Source organism: Manis pentadactyla, chromosome 6 (genome assembly GCF_030020395.1).
Source record: "Manis pentadactyla isolate mManPen7 chromosome 6, mManPen7.hap1, whole genome shotgun sequence".
Classification (NCBI taxonomy): domain Eukaryota; kingdom Metazoa; phylum Chordata; class Mammalia; order Pholidota; family Manidae; genus Manis; species Manis pentadactyla.
In genome coordinates this window covers 18,405,200-18,420,733 of record NC_080024.1, presented here as the reverse complement: position 1 = coordinate 18,420,733, position 15,534 = coordinate 18,405,200, and the positions used below count along the sequence as shown (strand labels likewise).

General features: G+C 44.9%; 1 pseudogene; it reads left to right on the top strand.

The window, feature by feature from the left end:
- The first annotated feature begins 12,000 nt into the window (after positions 1-12,000).
- LOC130684074 (potassium-transporting ATPase alpha chain 2-like) lies at positions 12,001-14,615 on the top strand (annotated as a pseudogene).
- The last annotated feature ends 919 nt before the right edge of the window (positions 14,616-15,534 follow it).

Genomic DNA, 15,534 nt, shown 5'->3' with positions numbered 1-15,534 from the left:
TGGTGTACATATCACCACTGGTCACTAGAGCCTATAGTTATGAACCCTAAGGTCCCTTGAATACTGAGTGGCTTTTTCTGGATTCCTAAGTCTTACTGAGAGATTAGGGAGTCCACTGAGTCACTAAAAATTGCTTTGTCCACAAAGCTTCACCCACTTTTTCTTAGATCAAGCTGTGCTTCTCAGAATGGTAGCTGAGCCCACAGTGGGCTCAGTGGCATGGAAGAGGGGAAGAGGAGGCCTCCATAGGTCTCCTGCCCAGCAGCAAGCCCCACCGCCCCATGCCTGAGTAGTAGAGGGCCTTGGAAGCACTGCTGGGATCTCTGCTAACACTTCCCCGGCCCTACCCCACCCCCAGTCCTCACGGTCGCCTCCTATCTGGTCTTGGGAAATGGAGACTTGTCCACCCAAGGCCCTTCTGCCCTGGAAAGGGGAAAGTTCAGAAGGGCAAAAGGGAGGTACCACCCTGCATGCCCAAAAAAGCCAGTAACATAAAGTGTATTTCATCTTACAATCTGAAAATGCTTAGGCAGATTCTACAATGGCAAGTCCACAGTTAAAGGAAACTAGAATATTTACCAGATAACCTCAAATCTCGTTCCTTTGGGATTCACATTAAGAAGGAGAGTTATTTTTGAGAGACAAAATGTGGCACTAATGTTCTCTCCGTTCCTCTCACACACACACACACACACACACACTGCTGACACCGCGTCCCAGCACAGCAGCACAGTCCAAGGAGATCCCCCAGGAGAGTCTGGGGAGGAAGCTGATCTTGCCCCTTGAGTGTTTTCCCCTCCTCGCTGTAATGGTTTCGTGGTGGGGTGGCATATATCACAAAGAGCCTTGAGGGCCCCTATCAGCCTTCCGAGCCCCTATCACCTTTATGAAAAGTGGCAAGACTAGCTTGTTCAGTTGAAATCCCTAGAAATGGTGAGGCCTCCTGAATTTCCCTACCCATAGAAAGCATGCCACCATCTTGAGGGCTAGAGTGGAAGTTCAAATTAAACTTAATAATAGTGCCTGTGATCACGATGATGTGGATGATCGACTTAATCAAGCATTTCAGAAGAACCGTGCTCTAGACACTCCTTCATCCTTGAATGGTCTTTCTGTTCTTTCCTTAGGTCAAGGCCACTGCCAGATGTTGGTTGGGACAAAGACCAGGGTAGTTCCACACTTTGAGTCTCAGGGCCCTCTACTGGCAGGTCACCAGTGTGACTCACCTAAGGAGAACTGAGGCCTTATCTGTCCCTGTTCCCAGTGCCTGGCACAATGTAGTTATGCAAATGTTTGTGGAACAGATTTTCAAATTCAACGTGATGGCCAATTTTTTTGACACATTGATGCTGCAAAATTTCAGAAGACATTAAGACATAGCCAAGTTTAACCTACATGAAACAAACACAAAGACGATCACATCAAGAATGGATTTCTAGTAGTCATCCATGCTTCTGTCCCTTTCTTAAGAACAGAATGACAGTATTTTTCCTGGTTTCTATTGAATCTTCTGGCTAACAATCCACTTTTTCCTTTTAAGGGAGGAGAGAAAGAGCCCACCAAAATCCTTGACATAGAAACAATTCATATCCTGGAAACACATACAGAATTCCTTAGGCTATACTGCCTATAATTTGCAAGAAGTTTACAGGCCCAATCTACTAAAATGACTTGTTTTCCCATATTTTGAGAGATAAAGTGCCCAAGTCCCTTTTTATAGTCACAGATGTGTCCAATGTGTTCTTGAGGTCTCAAAACCTCAAATGCACTGTTGCTGGTAATGAACCTAGAGGTGCTTTTTCCTTTCCCAAGAGAAGGGTCAACACATATCAGTTCCACAGGATAAGCATTCTTATCTAGGAGGGACAGGACTCACTTTACACTAAGTGTAAGCATTGTGTATTTGAAATATTTACCATTTTTTCAGACGAGAACTCAACCAGCTAACTTCCTCCCACAACCAGTATTCTTCATGCAATAACAACCAAATGGCCATCTGGGAATCGAAATTGCTGGAGCTTGATGCAAGATGCCTCACATATGGGTATAAATTGTGTGTGTGTATAATGAGAAGGGGCTGGAGAGGAAATTTTGCCATCCTAAACTTTCTGGAAATGCCAAGATCTGTCTTATCCTCATCTTAGGTAAACTGAATTACAAGCTGGAAGTACGTCAATTCCTTGAAAAAGGAGGTGTACAATGTACATTCCATCCCTAGATCAAATTAAACAATTTACTCCAAAGCGATCTACTTTCATGCACAGTGAGGTTCATCTGAGCTTTCCTGCAGTAAGCAAGGACTTTGGCCAGTTGGAAAAGCCACCTTTCCCAATGCCTAGTCTCTCCTCTAAATCATGTTCATTTCCCCTAAATAGTTTGTTTATTCTCACAATTGAGGAATTATTAAACTGATATTTTCTTTTATTTCTCCTGTTTCTTGCAAACCACCCACCACCACCACCTCTTTTCTCAACCATCAAGGAGAATATTACTTTCAAAGGTCAGAGAAACTAGGCAGTCTGAGGAAAGTTTTTTTGATTTTGGAAGGTATAACAAGCCCTAGGAGAGTTTTAGAAAATCTTCACCAGAGTAAGATTCACCTGTGCTAGAACTGAGTGGTTAGGTTGGCTTCACTTGCCTTCACTGGTATTTCCCATGTCTGAGCTGCTGCAGGAGCACAGAAGCCCTCTCCCAGCCTCTTTGGAAACTAGTCCTTCTGAGAGGTGGGAGACTTACTGGAATGCTCAGAGAGCCCAGCAGGGGCATGTAAACTCCCTCGGCCATGTTTGATTGGCTCCATCATTTGGTCCTTTGGGTGAATTTAAAATCTGTTTTCAAACATCTTTCCAACGTACCTATTTCTGAAGTTAAAAAATTTCAACAATTTGAGATTCTTTTACATTCAACAAATTACGTAGATACACTTTGATTGCCTAGTGTCTGAGATCTTCTCCGCTGGACTAGGAGCAACCTGGAGAATGAGAGCCTGGCTTTTATCTCTGTACCTCTAGAGCTTAGCCCAGTGACCAGCACATAGTAGGTGCTTCATGCAGATAGTTTAGTGACTGAAAGGACAAAATGATGGCACAAAAAAGACCCAGCACCAGCTAGGCAGATCTGGGGTGGAAGAAAGAAAGGAAGGAAGGGAGGGGAGGGAAGAAGAGAGAAAAGAAAGGAAAGAGGGAGAAAAAATAAAGGTAGGAAGTACCTGCATAAAGCATAGCACTCATTCTTCAGAAAGACAAGATTTTCATGCATGAAATAATGAAGGAACAATAAAAGTCAATGTAGATAATCCCCTGAACTGGAAATAAATCAGATGAGAAACTAAATTGAGTTTCCACAGGCAGAGAAAGAATGCATGTGTGCATGTGCACACGTGCCTGTGTTAGGGGAGGGGTAGGTGGGGGCAGGCAGGCAAAGCCCACCTAGTCCACCGCTGAAGAGAAAGGGGTCTGATTCTGTCAGGTCAGCTCTATCTATTCATCAAACCCAGTTAATTGCCATAGTCGCGACTCCTTTTTGCCTGAGCAAACGAAACCTAAAAGACTTTAAGAGTTTATACCCTTGTTTTCTTAGCCCTTCTGAACGTGCTGTCAGCCAAAGGCACTGGCCGCACCCCTGTCTTTCAGCACTCTCCAGGGGTTTGTTCTGTTTATCAAGCAAACAACTGGCCCACAGCAGAGACTATCTCCAGCTTTGGGGAAGCTGCTCTGTTGACTTGCAGACCTGTTTGAGGAGCTGACAGAAATCAGTGTTCTCTGTAGGAATCCACAGAAACGATAAAGGCCCCTCACTTTGTGCCTTCTTGGATGGGTCAGCCCACCCTCTCCCCAAGTGAAGGACATGACTGATGAGACCCTGCCTTCCCCTTTTCTTGCACTGGCCTCCTCACTATCATTACCATGTTAGCAATTTAATTCCATTGCTAGATCCTGAAAGTTTTGCTGCATGTTGATAGCAGCCTCATCCATTTGACTTGCATTTTGTAGATTACATGCTGGATATAACAGCATTTCAGTTAAGCATCCAGAAACCCTTCAAATGTCACACAGGTATGCATGCACATGCACACACACACATATGCACAGACCACCCAAAAAATCCCATTCTTCACAGGATTCTGAAGTCCTGCTTCTCCCTAAGAAACCCTTACACACTGCACAGGGCTTATGCTACTATGCCATAGAAACTGCTCTGGAAACTGAGCAAACCAAGAAGATGGTGGTGGGGAGAGAGGTCATCTTGTATAGATCAGAAGAGAAGGTGTGTTTCAGTTAAATACAAATTTTGTTATTGTCTAGACAATGACATCCCAGTAAATAATATTTATCTCTGAGTTCCTACACAATGTATATATAAATCTCACATACTTGTCCAACATTTACTGCCACGATTTATAATAGTCTGAGAGTACTGTAGTTGTTAGGTTGAGGCTATCTGTTTTACATCGAAAAGTGCAAGAAGGCAAGAACCTAACTCTGAGCAATGACCCCAGACAGAGGTTTCCAACCCCAACTACACATTGGATTCATCAGGAAGGCTTTTTCAAAAATACGGATTGCAGGTCCCACCCCAAAATTTCTGAATCAGGATCTCTGGGATGGGGTCTTAGAATCTTTGCTTTTCACTACATTCCCTGGTGATCTTGAACAGCCAGCTCAGCCTTGGTACAAGCAGTAGAGTCAGGACTCACAAACTAGCAAATGTATCCAGGATTATTAGTAGATGGAACACCTGCCAGCCTCCAGCTCTCCCTGAAGGCAGTACTCCCCACAGGACCTCTGAGAACTAGGTGAGGGAAACCCCACATCCTTAGGGAATGGAAAAGATCTCGAAGAAGGCATTTCTTGAGTTAAGACCCTAGAAGATATTCATGCTGCAGATCAACTCACCCTCCTTCCAACTATGTCCACCCCTTTTCCTACCCCACCCTTCTCAAACTGTCCTTCCAACTGTGGGCTGCCTATGGCCAGCAGGGAAAAAAATGAAACCTTGAAAGATCACTCAGGATTGCTCCAATGACCCACCCAGCATGTTTAGAAATTACCCCTTCTGATGTTTGGTCCAATTCAACATTTATCCACGCTCTAGCTTTTCACCTTTCCTCCATCCCCAAAAGAGATATTGCCCAAGCCAGGACTATACGCAGTGAGGACAGTCTTGCACCTAAGCCCCTTCCCTTATTTCATTAGGTGTCATAAACCCAAGAAAACCCTGAGGCTGAAATCCTCTTCCCCCCACCCTCCATATACCGCTACTTCTGAGTAGACCGCATGGGCTCTGAGAATCCTCCTAGTTCCCACGTCGTTATCGTCTACACTAGAGGAATCTTGGTCTCTTTACCTGCCTTGCCTTCTTCCACAGCTCTCTCTTCTTATGCTATGCAGAGCACCAGCAAATCCTAACGTGCTATCCCTTGGCAAGGCAGAAAGAGCCCAGTAGGAATGCTAAACTGACTTCTTGCTGGGCTTTCAGACCCTCTCCCCTTTGAACCTCCTCCAGAACCTGTCACTCCAGGGACTCACATTCTAGTCTCTTAAGTTCTTTATAGCTACCGTCTCATCAGCATCTACAAGAAGGTCACTGACTGCCCTTCCCCATGACCTGCAGCTGTATTTTTTGCAGCCGTAAATAGCACTGGCTTCTCCTAAACAACCACCTTCCCGCCCCACCTCCCACCCACCGTTCTCATCCTTCAGCCCTGGGTCAGCCAGTGGTGAGTCAAGGGCAAGTACCAGACAAATTTGCAGTTCTCCTTCCTGCCCCAGGTCTCATAGTGCTAATTTTTTCCAGCTTTCTCCTTAATACTCAGATATTTGTATTTGGGATTCCTGTCTCCAGATGTATTTATGTGGTTCCAGGTTTTAGTTCCTGTTTCTTCCCGCAAAGAAAAGATTTATCAGTCTAGCAAGTTACGTCCTAGAGTCTTTGCTGTTGTCCACCAGCACCTCCTCTTCCAGAATCCACACCTGGCTTGGAAAGGAGGTTGCGCAGGGGTGAAGCTCTGCTCTCCAACAGTTCAAGCTGCAGTCCAGCAGGGCCACCCCACAACACACCCCAGACTGGCAACCAGCATCACTGCTGCTACCACCCCTCCCTCTAACTCTGGCCGGTTCTCTGGCACAGATGCCTCCCGGAATAATCGGCACACATCTCGAATTGAAATGTACAAGGAGTCCTATCACATTTTTTCCTAAAATTCCGAATCCATAACATCTACAGAATTCCTTTCATCCAATTACTGAGTAAATCTGTGGATGGAAAAAGAACAGTGGAAAAAAAGACGAACCCGACCTCCACCCACCCACTGAGGCTTCCACCTTTTCCTGTTTGTTTGTCTGAGGCACTAGCCTGCCCCTCTCCCTGCTGAGGCCTTCACACTTCCCTGCTGTGACCCCAGTTTTGCCTTTCAGGGATGCCCTGCTGCATATAGAAGTGATAGTGTTTGATTAGAGCTCCAAACGGTCACCACACTCATGAAAATTCATGACACCTCCAGGCTTCCATGCTCCCCACCATCCAAGGTCTTGGGCCAAATGTATTTATCCTTGAAGTGTTCTCCAAAATAGGACCCTCAAGGCCTGGCCTGTGGGTCTCGGGGTCTCTGGCAAGGTGGCTGGAATACTCTGACTCCCCAGCTCACCCTCATGACACCCATGGGGTTCCAGGTGCTTTTGTACTAAGCTAAACATGAATCCCTTTGGCTAAGAAAAGTGAAATCCAACCATACAGCAGTTTAAGGGAAAAGAAAGCACAAGCACAATGAATCCAGTCACTACCGTGTCAGAGATTCTGAAGGTGGGGGAGTGTCTGCTCTGTTCTCTAGAATGTCAATGGGCTGGAGTGGCAAATGGGTTGTTCTTTTCCATCTGGGTGGTTGGCATCATGTGAACATAATTGGTATCTGATTCTACTGCTTTGACAAATACTGAAACCATGCCGACCAAATCCAATTTCAGCTTCCTCGGAGGACTGTTCACATGTACCCTGTGGGATTTTGCTGCATTGACGGCTTTATGAAAGAAGAGGCTACTTGCTTAGAATTCCTGTTGCCCAGAGAGTTTCTGGGAGAGCAGCATGAGTCCCCTGAGAAGCCAGACGCCTGCCACTGTTTACCCTCATGTGCGGACCTCTGATGTCCAAGGGGAGCAGCACATGCTGCCAACATTTTCCAGCCCACGAGAGAAAAGGACAGAAATGGAGAAGCAGAAAGACAGAGATACTAAACCCCAGGCACACAGACCCTGGGCTCGATCGTTCTACATCAGTTACCCTTAAGCAGAGTTTAACGGGCTATTTCCTGATCTAGAATGTGTCCCAAGTATTCTGGTCTAAATCCCATGGTCTACTGAATTTCCTAATGTTTAACTGGAAATCCCACTCATCCCAAACTGGAACTCTAGATTCTGGGCCTGTGTGACCAGCATGTACTTCTGGCCTTGAGTGACCCCCTGCCCTTCCAGTTTGAACACCAAATCTTGCCTGTGTCTTCTCACTTGACAGGTTTCCACCTTGCCCTCAGGACTCGTGGTAACCACACAAACCCCAGCTGTCCAGGGCTTCCAGGCATGAGGCTGCCTCAGTCCAGTGACCTGGAACTGGCTATTTTTTATGAAGGTCTAAATTGCATCAGACCTTTCCTGTATTCCATCCCAGACTTGTTTTTAGAAGCTCACTGACAAAGAATACACAGCTGGAGAAAAGTATCTCCTTTCTTTGTGTTTTATAATCTCCAAGTTAAAAACTAGAAGTCACAGCTCTTGTAAGATATCTTGGCCTCTTGACAAGGACACACACACATACACGAACACACACTCAAGTTGTCCATTGTGAGATGTAGCAGAAAAAACACAAATCTGGAAGACTAGAAACCTGGGTTCCACTTCTGGCTCTAGCACTCCCTTGCTGGGTGACCTTGGGAAAACCAGTTCACCTCTCTGGGCCCAGATATTCTCTTCTAACTTCAGTATGTGGGTCTGACACCCAGGAAGTTACAGCCCTGCCAACCTGGTCAACCACTCAGTTTAAAAGCATGATTATGATTTGTGTAAAATCACTCAGTCACTGTGATGGTGAAATTTATGTGTCAACTTGTAGGGCATTTTTGGATGACATTAACATTTGAATCAGGAGACTTTAAGTAAGCAGATCTCCCTCTATAATGTAGGTGGGCCTCATCAAATCAGTTGAAAGGCTGAATAGATAAGAAGAGTGACCTCCCCAAGTAAGAAGAAATTTTCCAGCCGACTACTGTCAGCCTTTATCTGCACCATCAGCTGCTCCTGGGCGGCCAGACTGCAGATTTTGGATCTGCCCACCTCCATAATTTCATGAGCTAATTCCTTATGACAACTTTATCTCTCTATATAGACACGCCCTATTGGTTCTGTTTCTCTGGAGAACCTAGCACAGTCACCAGGGACTAGCATCTGCCTGTGCTCCACCCTGTGGAGGTCACTGGAACAGATGGTCCTGCTTCCAAGAAGCCCACAACCTAATCGGACAGAGAAGACTAACTTGGATGAAACAATGAAGAGCAGCATCGACAGGTGGTGAGGGGTATTGGCCAGATGCTGGTGCTATAGCTCAGAGGAGGATTCAGAGAGAACTTCAAGGAGAAGGCACTTATTTTAGTCCCTGGGGCAGTTGGAATTGACCAAGGGGGAGAGAAAAGGAGGGATGGTCCAAAGGTGGTGATGTGATTGGTACCTCTCCTCTCCCCCTGGCTTTCTCTTGTCCATGAATGCCATCCCCACCCACACAGGGGCGCAAGACAAATGGGCCTCATACCTACCTCCACCCGAGCCTCACTACACACTCCAGTGCCCCACTGTTCCTCCCTGCGGTCGATCATCTATCTTTAGATCCCACCTAAATACTAAGGAAGCATCCCCTGTTCTCTGTCCCACAGCCACCTTCCTAGCCCAGGCTGCCTTCTCCACTCTCCCCGACCACCAGGATACCCCTTGTATGTTTACCCTTTCTTGTCTTGCCCCTTAACTCTTTTGCTCCTCTCAGAGTGATCATTCAAAGGTGAACATCTGCTCATGCTTCTCTCCACTTATAACTTTTCAGTAGCTTTCCATTTCCTACAGAATAAAATACAAATTTAGCACAGCTTCACCATGCTGTGTTCTAGCCACTGCTGGGTCTCCATCTACATCTCTTGCTTCTTGTCCTCTAAACAGCAACCTATAAAACAGCTTTCAGGGCCTCAGAAACGTTGTCATTTTCCCACCTCCGGCCCTTTGCACATGCTGTCCCTTCTGCCCAGAACTCTTTTCCTCTTTCTTCAGCTACTTCCTACTTTCTTTGGCTTTCAGTTCTTACATTTTCCAAGAGAATTCCTCGCCTGACTCTGGAGACCTGTTTGGGTGTTTCCTCATCGGCACCCACCCTCCCTCTCTCAAAGCATTTATCACAAGTGCTTCTGACAAATTTCCTATCTTCTCAACTAGACCTTAAGCTTTAAGAAACTGTGCCCAACTCCCATCCCCAGGACCTACCAAAGTTCTCATGATAGAGACACATTTTTTAAGTATGCTGGGTCTGTCTTGTACCTTGAAAATAGAGCAGTGACCAGGATAGGCCTCCCCTCACAGAGCTGACACTCTGAAGACATGAAACAAGTGCCTAATACATAAGTGCAATTAGAGTCACAAAGAGGGCCTAAAGGAAGGAACTAGAGGGCTGCCCGAGAGCAAATAGGAGGAGTTAGAGCTGGAACACCTATTTACACATCGATTGGCCAGGGAAGGCCTCTCTGAGAAGCTGACCTTGAGCAGGGATCTGGAGAAGGAAAAAGGGCCAGTCATGCAAATGGGGAAGTGAAATCTCTAGGCAGGAGAAAGCCTGGTATATTCTAGGAATGTCAGAAGGTTAGGACAGCTAAGCAAAGAGGGAAAAATATTCTTCCTACTATCAAGCTCACTGAACCAGAGGCTTATACCAAAGCCACTCTATCTCCTAAGGGAATAAGTCACTCTAGAGAAGTGGTTTTGTTCCTGCCAGTGGGAAAGGCACTTAATAGGGGAGCCCCACATGGCGTTGACTTTTTACAAAACATTTTAAAGCCCTAAGGCCCTGTGTTCCAAGCTCAAATTCCAGTGCAGTGAGGTGAACCTGTTCTTATTAAAAATGTTCCATAGGCTAAAATTACTTAGCAACCAACAAAGGAACAGGAATGAGATTATTGGTAGTCTTCTTTTTTTGCCTGGATGGGTAAAGATTAGCATGAGGAGAAAACAAGCCTTTCAGTGTCCTTCTAACCATCAAATCAGGATGTGTCTCTTTGAGAAGATGGGATCTGAAGGTAGCCCTGCAATTGAGTAGACCTCTTTCCAAACATTCGGAGTAGAGGTCTCCCTCTAGGTCATGGAATCCCCACCCACACTCACTTTATTACAAGGCTGAGTTTATACCTATGCACGTTAGATCTAGAACATGCCCTGTCATGTGCTTCCGGTTTGGCTCTACCCTTTACCTGCCCCAAAACAATGACCAAGATAGACTGACTTTGTGTAACTGGAGAACAGCAGGGACACTGGAGCCAAGGACTGTTTACATGTCTTTCTGGACAACCTGTTCTCTTGTTCAACTATCAGAATCAGAGCTCCCTCCTTCTGTTCCCCTCCTCCTCCAGCCCTTAGAGACAGTTGACATTCCTAGCTTAGGCAATGCATTCTTGCTGCCCTAACACATACCACCAGAGCAGGCCAGGCAGGCTGTTGAGAGAGCAAAGCTACCTGCCCAACACGTGGCTTTGGCCAAGGGCATCATGCCAAGCCATGGCATCATAGCAGCTAGCAGCTAAGGTCCCTCGATAAGCCACATCAGCTCAACTCTTAAAATTGACCATGGCGTTGCTGATGGACATGATGAGGGTTACATCAGACTGTTGCCCTCCAAACCCCACACTGAATGGCTTTTAATTAGGTCAAGTCTGGTGGTTAAATTTCCCCTTACTGTAGAGGAAGCTGCTAGATCCAAATCTGGAGTGGCTGTCAGTGGGGACAGGGTTGTTGGTTATAGGATATATTATAATATAACGGGAGTTTCTGAATAAAGGTCTCAAAGGACGCTCTTGGTTTTGATTCCACCACTACTAAGTCACCACTGATTCTGAATGATTTTGAACCAATGTCCAATGTCAATGCCTTCTATGAATAAGAGTCATTCATTCATTCAAAACATGTCATTAGCACTTCCTGTATGCCCTCCACTGTGCTAGGTGTGCAGAATTATGAGATGTATTTCCCTTCTTTCAAAGAGCTCCATGAAGAGTGATGCATACATTTACTTTTCTTGCAAAGAGAAGCTGAAAGATCACTATACAATAATTCCAGAGTCACTCAGTACAACAATGTCATCATTTGCTGTAATCATGATTAAGTAATCATCATAATGAGCATCCCATCTATAGGGACAGTGATGATGATGATACTGGTGGCCACCATGCTGGTGGGTTGTTAAGTCATGTTAAATTAGGTAAATATTTTTCCTCTTCCACAATCCCTCATATATCATAGGTAGTTAATGGTTGAAATAGAATGAAATAGAACTATAACATCAATAAGACTTTTTTATTATTAATGACTCATAACTAAATATGAGTGCTTACTAAGTACCCAGAATAGTTCTAAGTGCTATATATGCATTACCTCATTTAATCCTAACAACTCCAAGAGGTAAATATTGTCATTCCTATATATTCATCCTAACTTTACAGACAGAGAAACTGAGGCTGGGATTGACTTGTGTACCTTATTCCTCAAAAGAATTTCCAGGAGCCCCAGTTGAGAACTGCTGACATGATTTAAGACCCCCACTTTATGAAACCCATCCATTCAATCTTTATCTCTTCCAGTCAGTGGCCACATTACTTTGCCAAATGATGGCCACAAACCCATAGGCCCCAAACTGTGAGGTCGTTTAGTCATTTGACAAATATTTATTTTTTAATCCTATGTAAATACAGGGATGAAATAAACATATTTGGGATTTGGGATTCAGTACTCCAGTGATAAGTCTGCATCCCTAGATATCATGCCTTTGGGTCCTGTGTTTGCTCTGGTTGTGGAGATCTTTGCTTATTATCAAGAGATGAAAAGCACCAACATTATGATCAGATTCACCAAATTGTTCCTCTCCAGGTTCTTGTCATCTGAGATGCAGAGAAGAACACAGACCCTGATGGCTAGGGTCATAGTGAAGATTAAGAGAGGAGACCAAATTGCTATGGACATCAAGTGGCTGGCTTCCTAAGGAGGTAGGGTAGATGATGGGTTCCTCACTGGGAAGTCCAAGTGACAGTCCAGCTCTTGTGACTTTACTCATGACAATCCTTTTGAGACAAAGAACACTAGCTTCTCTTCTACAACCTGCTTAGAAGGCATGGCAACTGGCATGATCACCAGTATAGGCAATGACACCATCATTGGACAGACTGCCTCGCTGGCTTCTGTGGTTGGAAGTGAGAAGATATCCATTGCCACTGAGATCAGGCACTGTGTTTGCATTGCGCTGGTAGCGGCCACTTCATCAGCATCCTTTTCTTCATCATTTCCATGTCCATAAATATCATTTCCTGGACTCTACCATTTCCTCATTGGCATTATTGTGGCCAATGTGCCTGAGGGCTCCTGGTCATTGTCACTGTCATTTTGTTACCAACATAAAGATGGGTAGCCAAGAACAGACTTATGAAGAACCTAGAAATGGTACAGGCCTTCAGTTCCACCATGTGCTCTGGCAAGACTGGCACTCAGACTCACAACAGGAGCCTCTGTGGTCTGACAACCAGATCTACATGGCTGACACACATGAAGAACACACGGACCAAGTCTGTCTGAAGCTCTGAAATCTGGGCCTCCTTATTCAAGATAATAACCCCATATAACCAAGTTGAGTTCAAACCGGACAGGAACGTGGTCCCATCATTGAGAAAGTTGTGAATGGAGATGCCTCAGAAACTGCCCTTGGAAATTCTCAGAGGTCAGTCTGGGTGAATGTTATGGAAATTAGGAAGTGAAACTGCAAAGTGCCTGAAATCCCTTTTGATTCCACTAACAAATTCCAGCTCCCCGTACGTGAGATGGACGACCCCAGTGACCAAAGCTTCCTCATGATAATGAAGGGCCCCTGAGGAGATCTTAGAGAAGTATGGCACCATCATTATCTCTGTCCTAGAGCAGCCTTTGGATAAGGGCACAGCTGAGGACTTCCACATAGTATACACAGCACAAGATGACCTGGGAGAGCCACGTCCTGGTTTCTGTCACCTCAGCCTACTGGCTAATGAGCTTCCAAAAACCTATTCATTTGATAGATTCCATGACTTTTCCCACCTCGATTTCTGCTTTGTGGGCTTCTGTCAGTGATCCCCCCCCTTCAGTCCACTGTGCCGGATGAATTGACCAAATGCCAAAGCTGAGATCGAGGCTGTTGTGGTTACAGGTGATCATCCCTTCACAGCCACAGTTATTGTCAAGAGTATAGGTATCATTTCAGCCAACAGTGAGACAATGGACAACATTGAAAAATGCCTCAACACTGCTGTGAAGCAATTAACAAACAGGTTGCTAAAGCCACTGTGGTGCCTGGTATGGAGCTGAAGGACATAAGTCAGGAGCACCTGGATGAGCTCTTAACCAACCACCCAGAAACTATCCTTGCCCAGACATCTCCCCAGCAAGGTGGTGCAATGTCAGAGACAAGATGCAGTTGCTGCTATGACCAAGCAGAGTGACTGCCCCTCTAGCTCTGAAGAATGCAGATACTTGGATTGCCATGGAGAGAGCAGGCTCTTATGCAGCCAGAAATGCAGGCCACACAGTTTTACTGAAGGGTGATGATACCTTTGCAGCTACAATCAGAGGGTGGAGGCAGGCTGCCTAATATTACACAACCTAAAGATTACTGCTTATACTCTGACCTGGAACATTGCTAAGCTTTGTCCTTTTTTGATCTACCTTATTGATGGGCTCACACTGTCCATCGGCATCATTACCATCCTGTTTACCAACTTACAGATATAATTCTGTCATTGTTTTATCTTATGAGAAGACTGAAAATGATGCTATATGAGCCAGAAGCTTCACCACAAGATGGACAGACTGGTGAACTTGCCTGGACTCCTGCAAACCCCGGGAGCTTTCATTGTTCATGTAACCATTTATGCACAGGGGGGATTCAGACCCAGCACTCTCATTAACCTCTTGGGAAAATGGGAGGACAGCATGAATGACTGGGATGACATCTATGGACAAGAATGGGCAAGGTGTCAGGGGAAATATTTACAATGGACAGGCTACATAGCTGCTCTGATTGGCAGTTTGATCTAGCAAATAGCATATCTGATCATGAGGAGGACCAGGAGCAATTTCACCTTCCAGCAAGGTCTTTTTCACAATAAAGCCATCTGAATAGCCATTGCCTCGTTGTTTATCATAGCATTAATCTTTTCCTATTGCCTGGGAGTATCACAGGCTGAATTTCAATATGCTTCTGGCTCAGGGTTGGTTTGCCACATGCCATATTTTGGGTATATAGTTATGTGTAAAAACTTTCCATCAGACTTCAATGTGGAAGTTGTTGGAATAATATATCACTAAGTCCACCTTTTTTCCAAGCGTCTCAACTTCGCATTGGTGTTGATTGTCAATTCTCTTGTACAAAACAGTATCATCGTCTCTCCACTCCTGTCTCCCAGATTCCCTCATCTCTACCTGTGGATCACAAGTTTGGTTTCTTCCAACTCCTGCTCCAAAACTGAGCTCCAAGTCCACCTTGCATATCCTTACCCAAGGTCCTCAACTGAACAAAAGGATCTTTCATTTGCCAGGAAGCCACTGTAGTTTCAAATAGTAATATCTATTTCTTATAAAACATTTGCAAATCTATTTCCAGCCCTGACATCATGTAAATCATGTTTTATGCTTTTGACTTAGGTTTATTTGTGTGTGGAATACACATCTATGTTGACAGGCCCAGAGGAACCACATTTTAAAGTAAAAGGTAAAAGGCATTTTATAAAACAAATAAACAGAGATAGAAAGTGTTGAGTGACTTAAGAAAGGTCCAGGAATCAGACTCTTGGTAAGTGACTTCTGACTTCTCTTCCCAGTTCTGATTTTCCTTAACTCTAGATCATGTACTATGATGCCCAATTAGGGCACAGAAGAGGATTCAAGGAGCAGGTGGCCCTGGGCCAGACTTTAAGAAGAGACAGTGTCAAGATAAGGGAACAAAAGTTTAAAGAAAAGCTCAATTGAATCCATTTCCCTTTGAATCAAAAGACTTCATAAGAAATCAATATTGGGATTTTGAAGTTTCTGGGCCATTCTCAATTATCTTTTGCCTTTTAGATAATTACCAATTATCTTTTACCTTTAGAAGATTTTACTACCTATATGTCCACCCTACTTTCCTTTAAAACAACAATGATTGAGGTCCTTCTATGTTTCAGACAGTGTGGAAGGCCCTGGGAATACAAGGATGCAGCCCCAGGGGAAGGAGCTCAAGTCCAAGGGC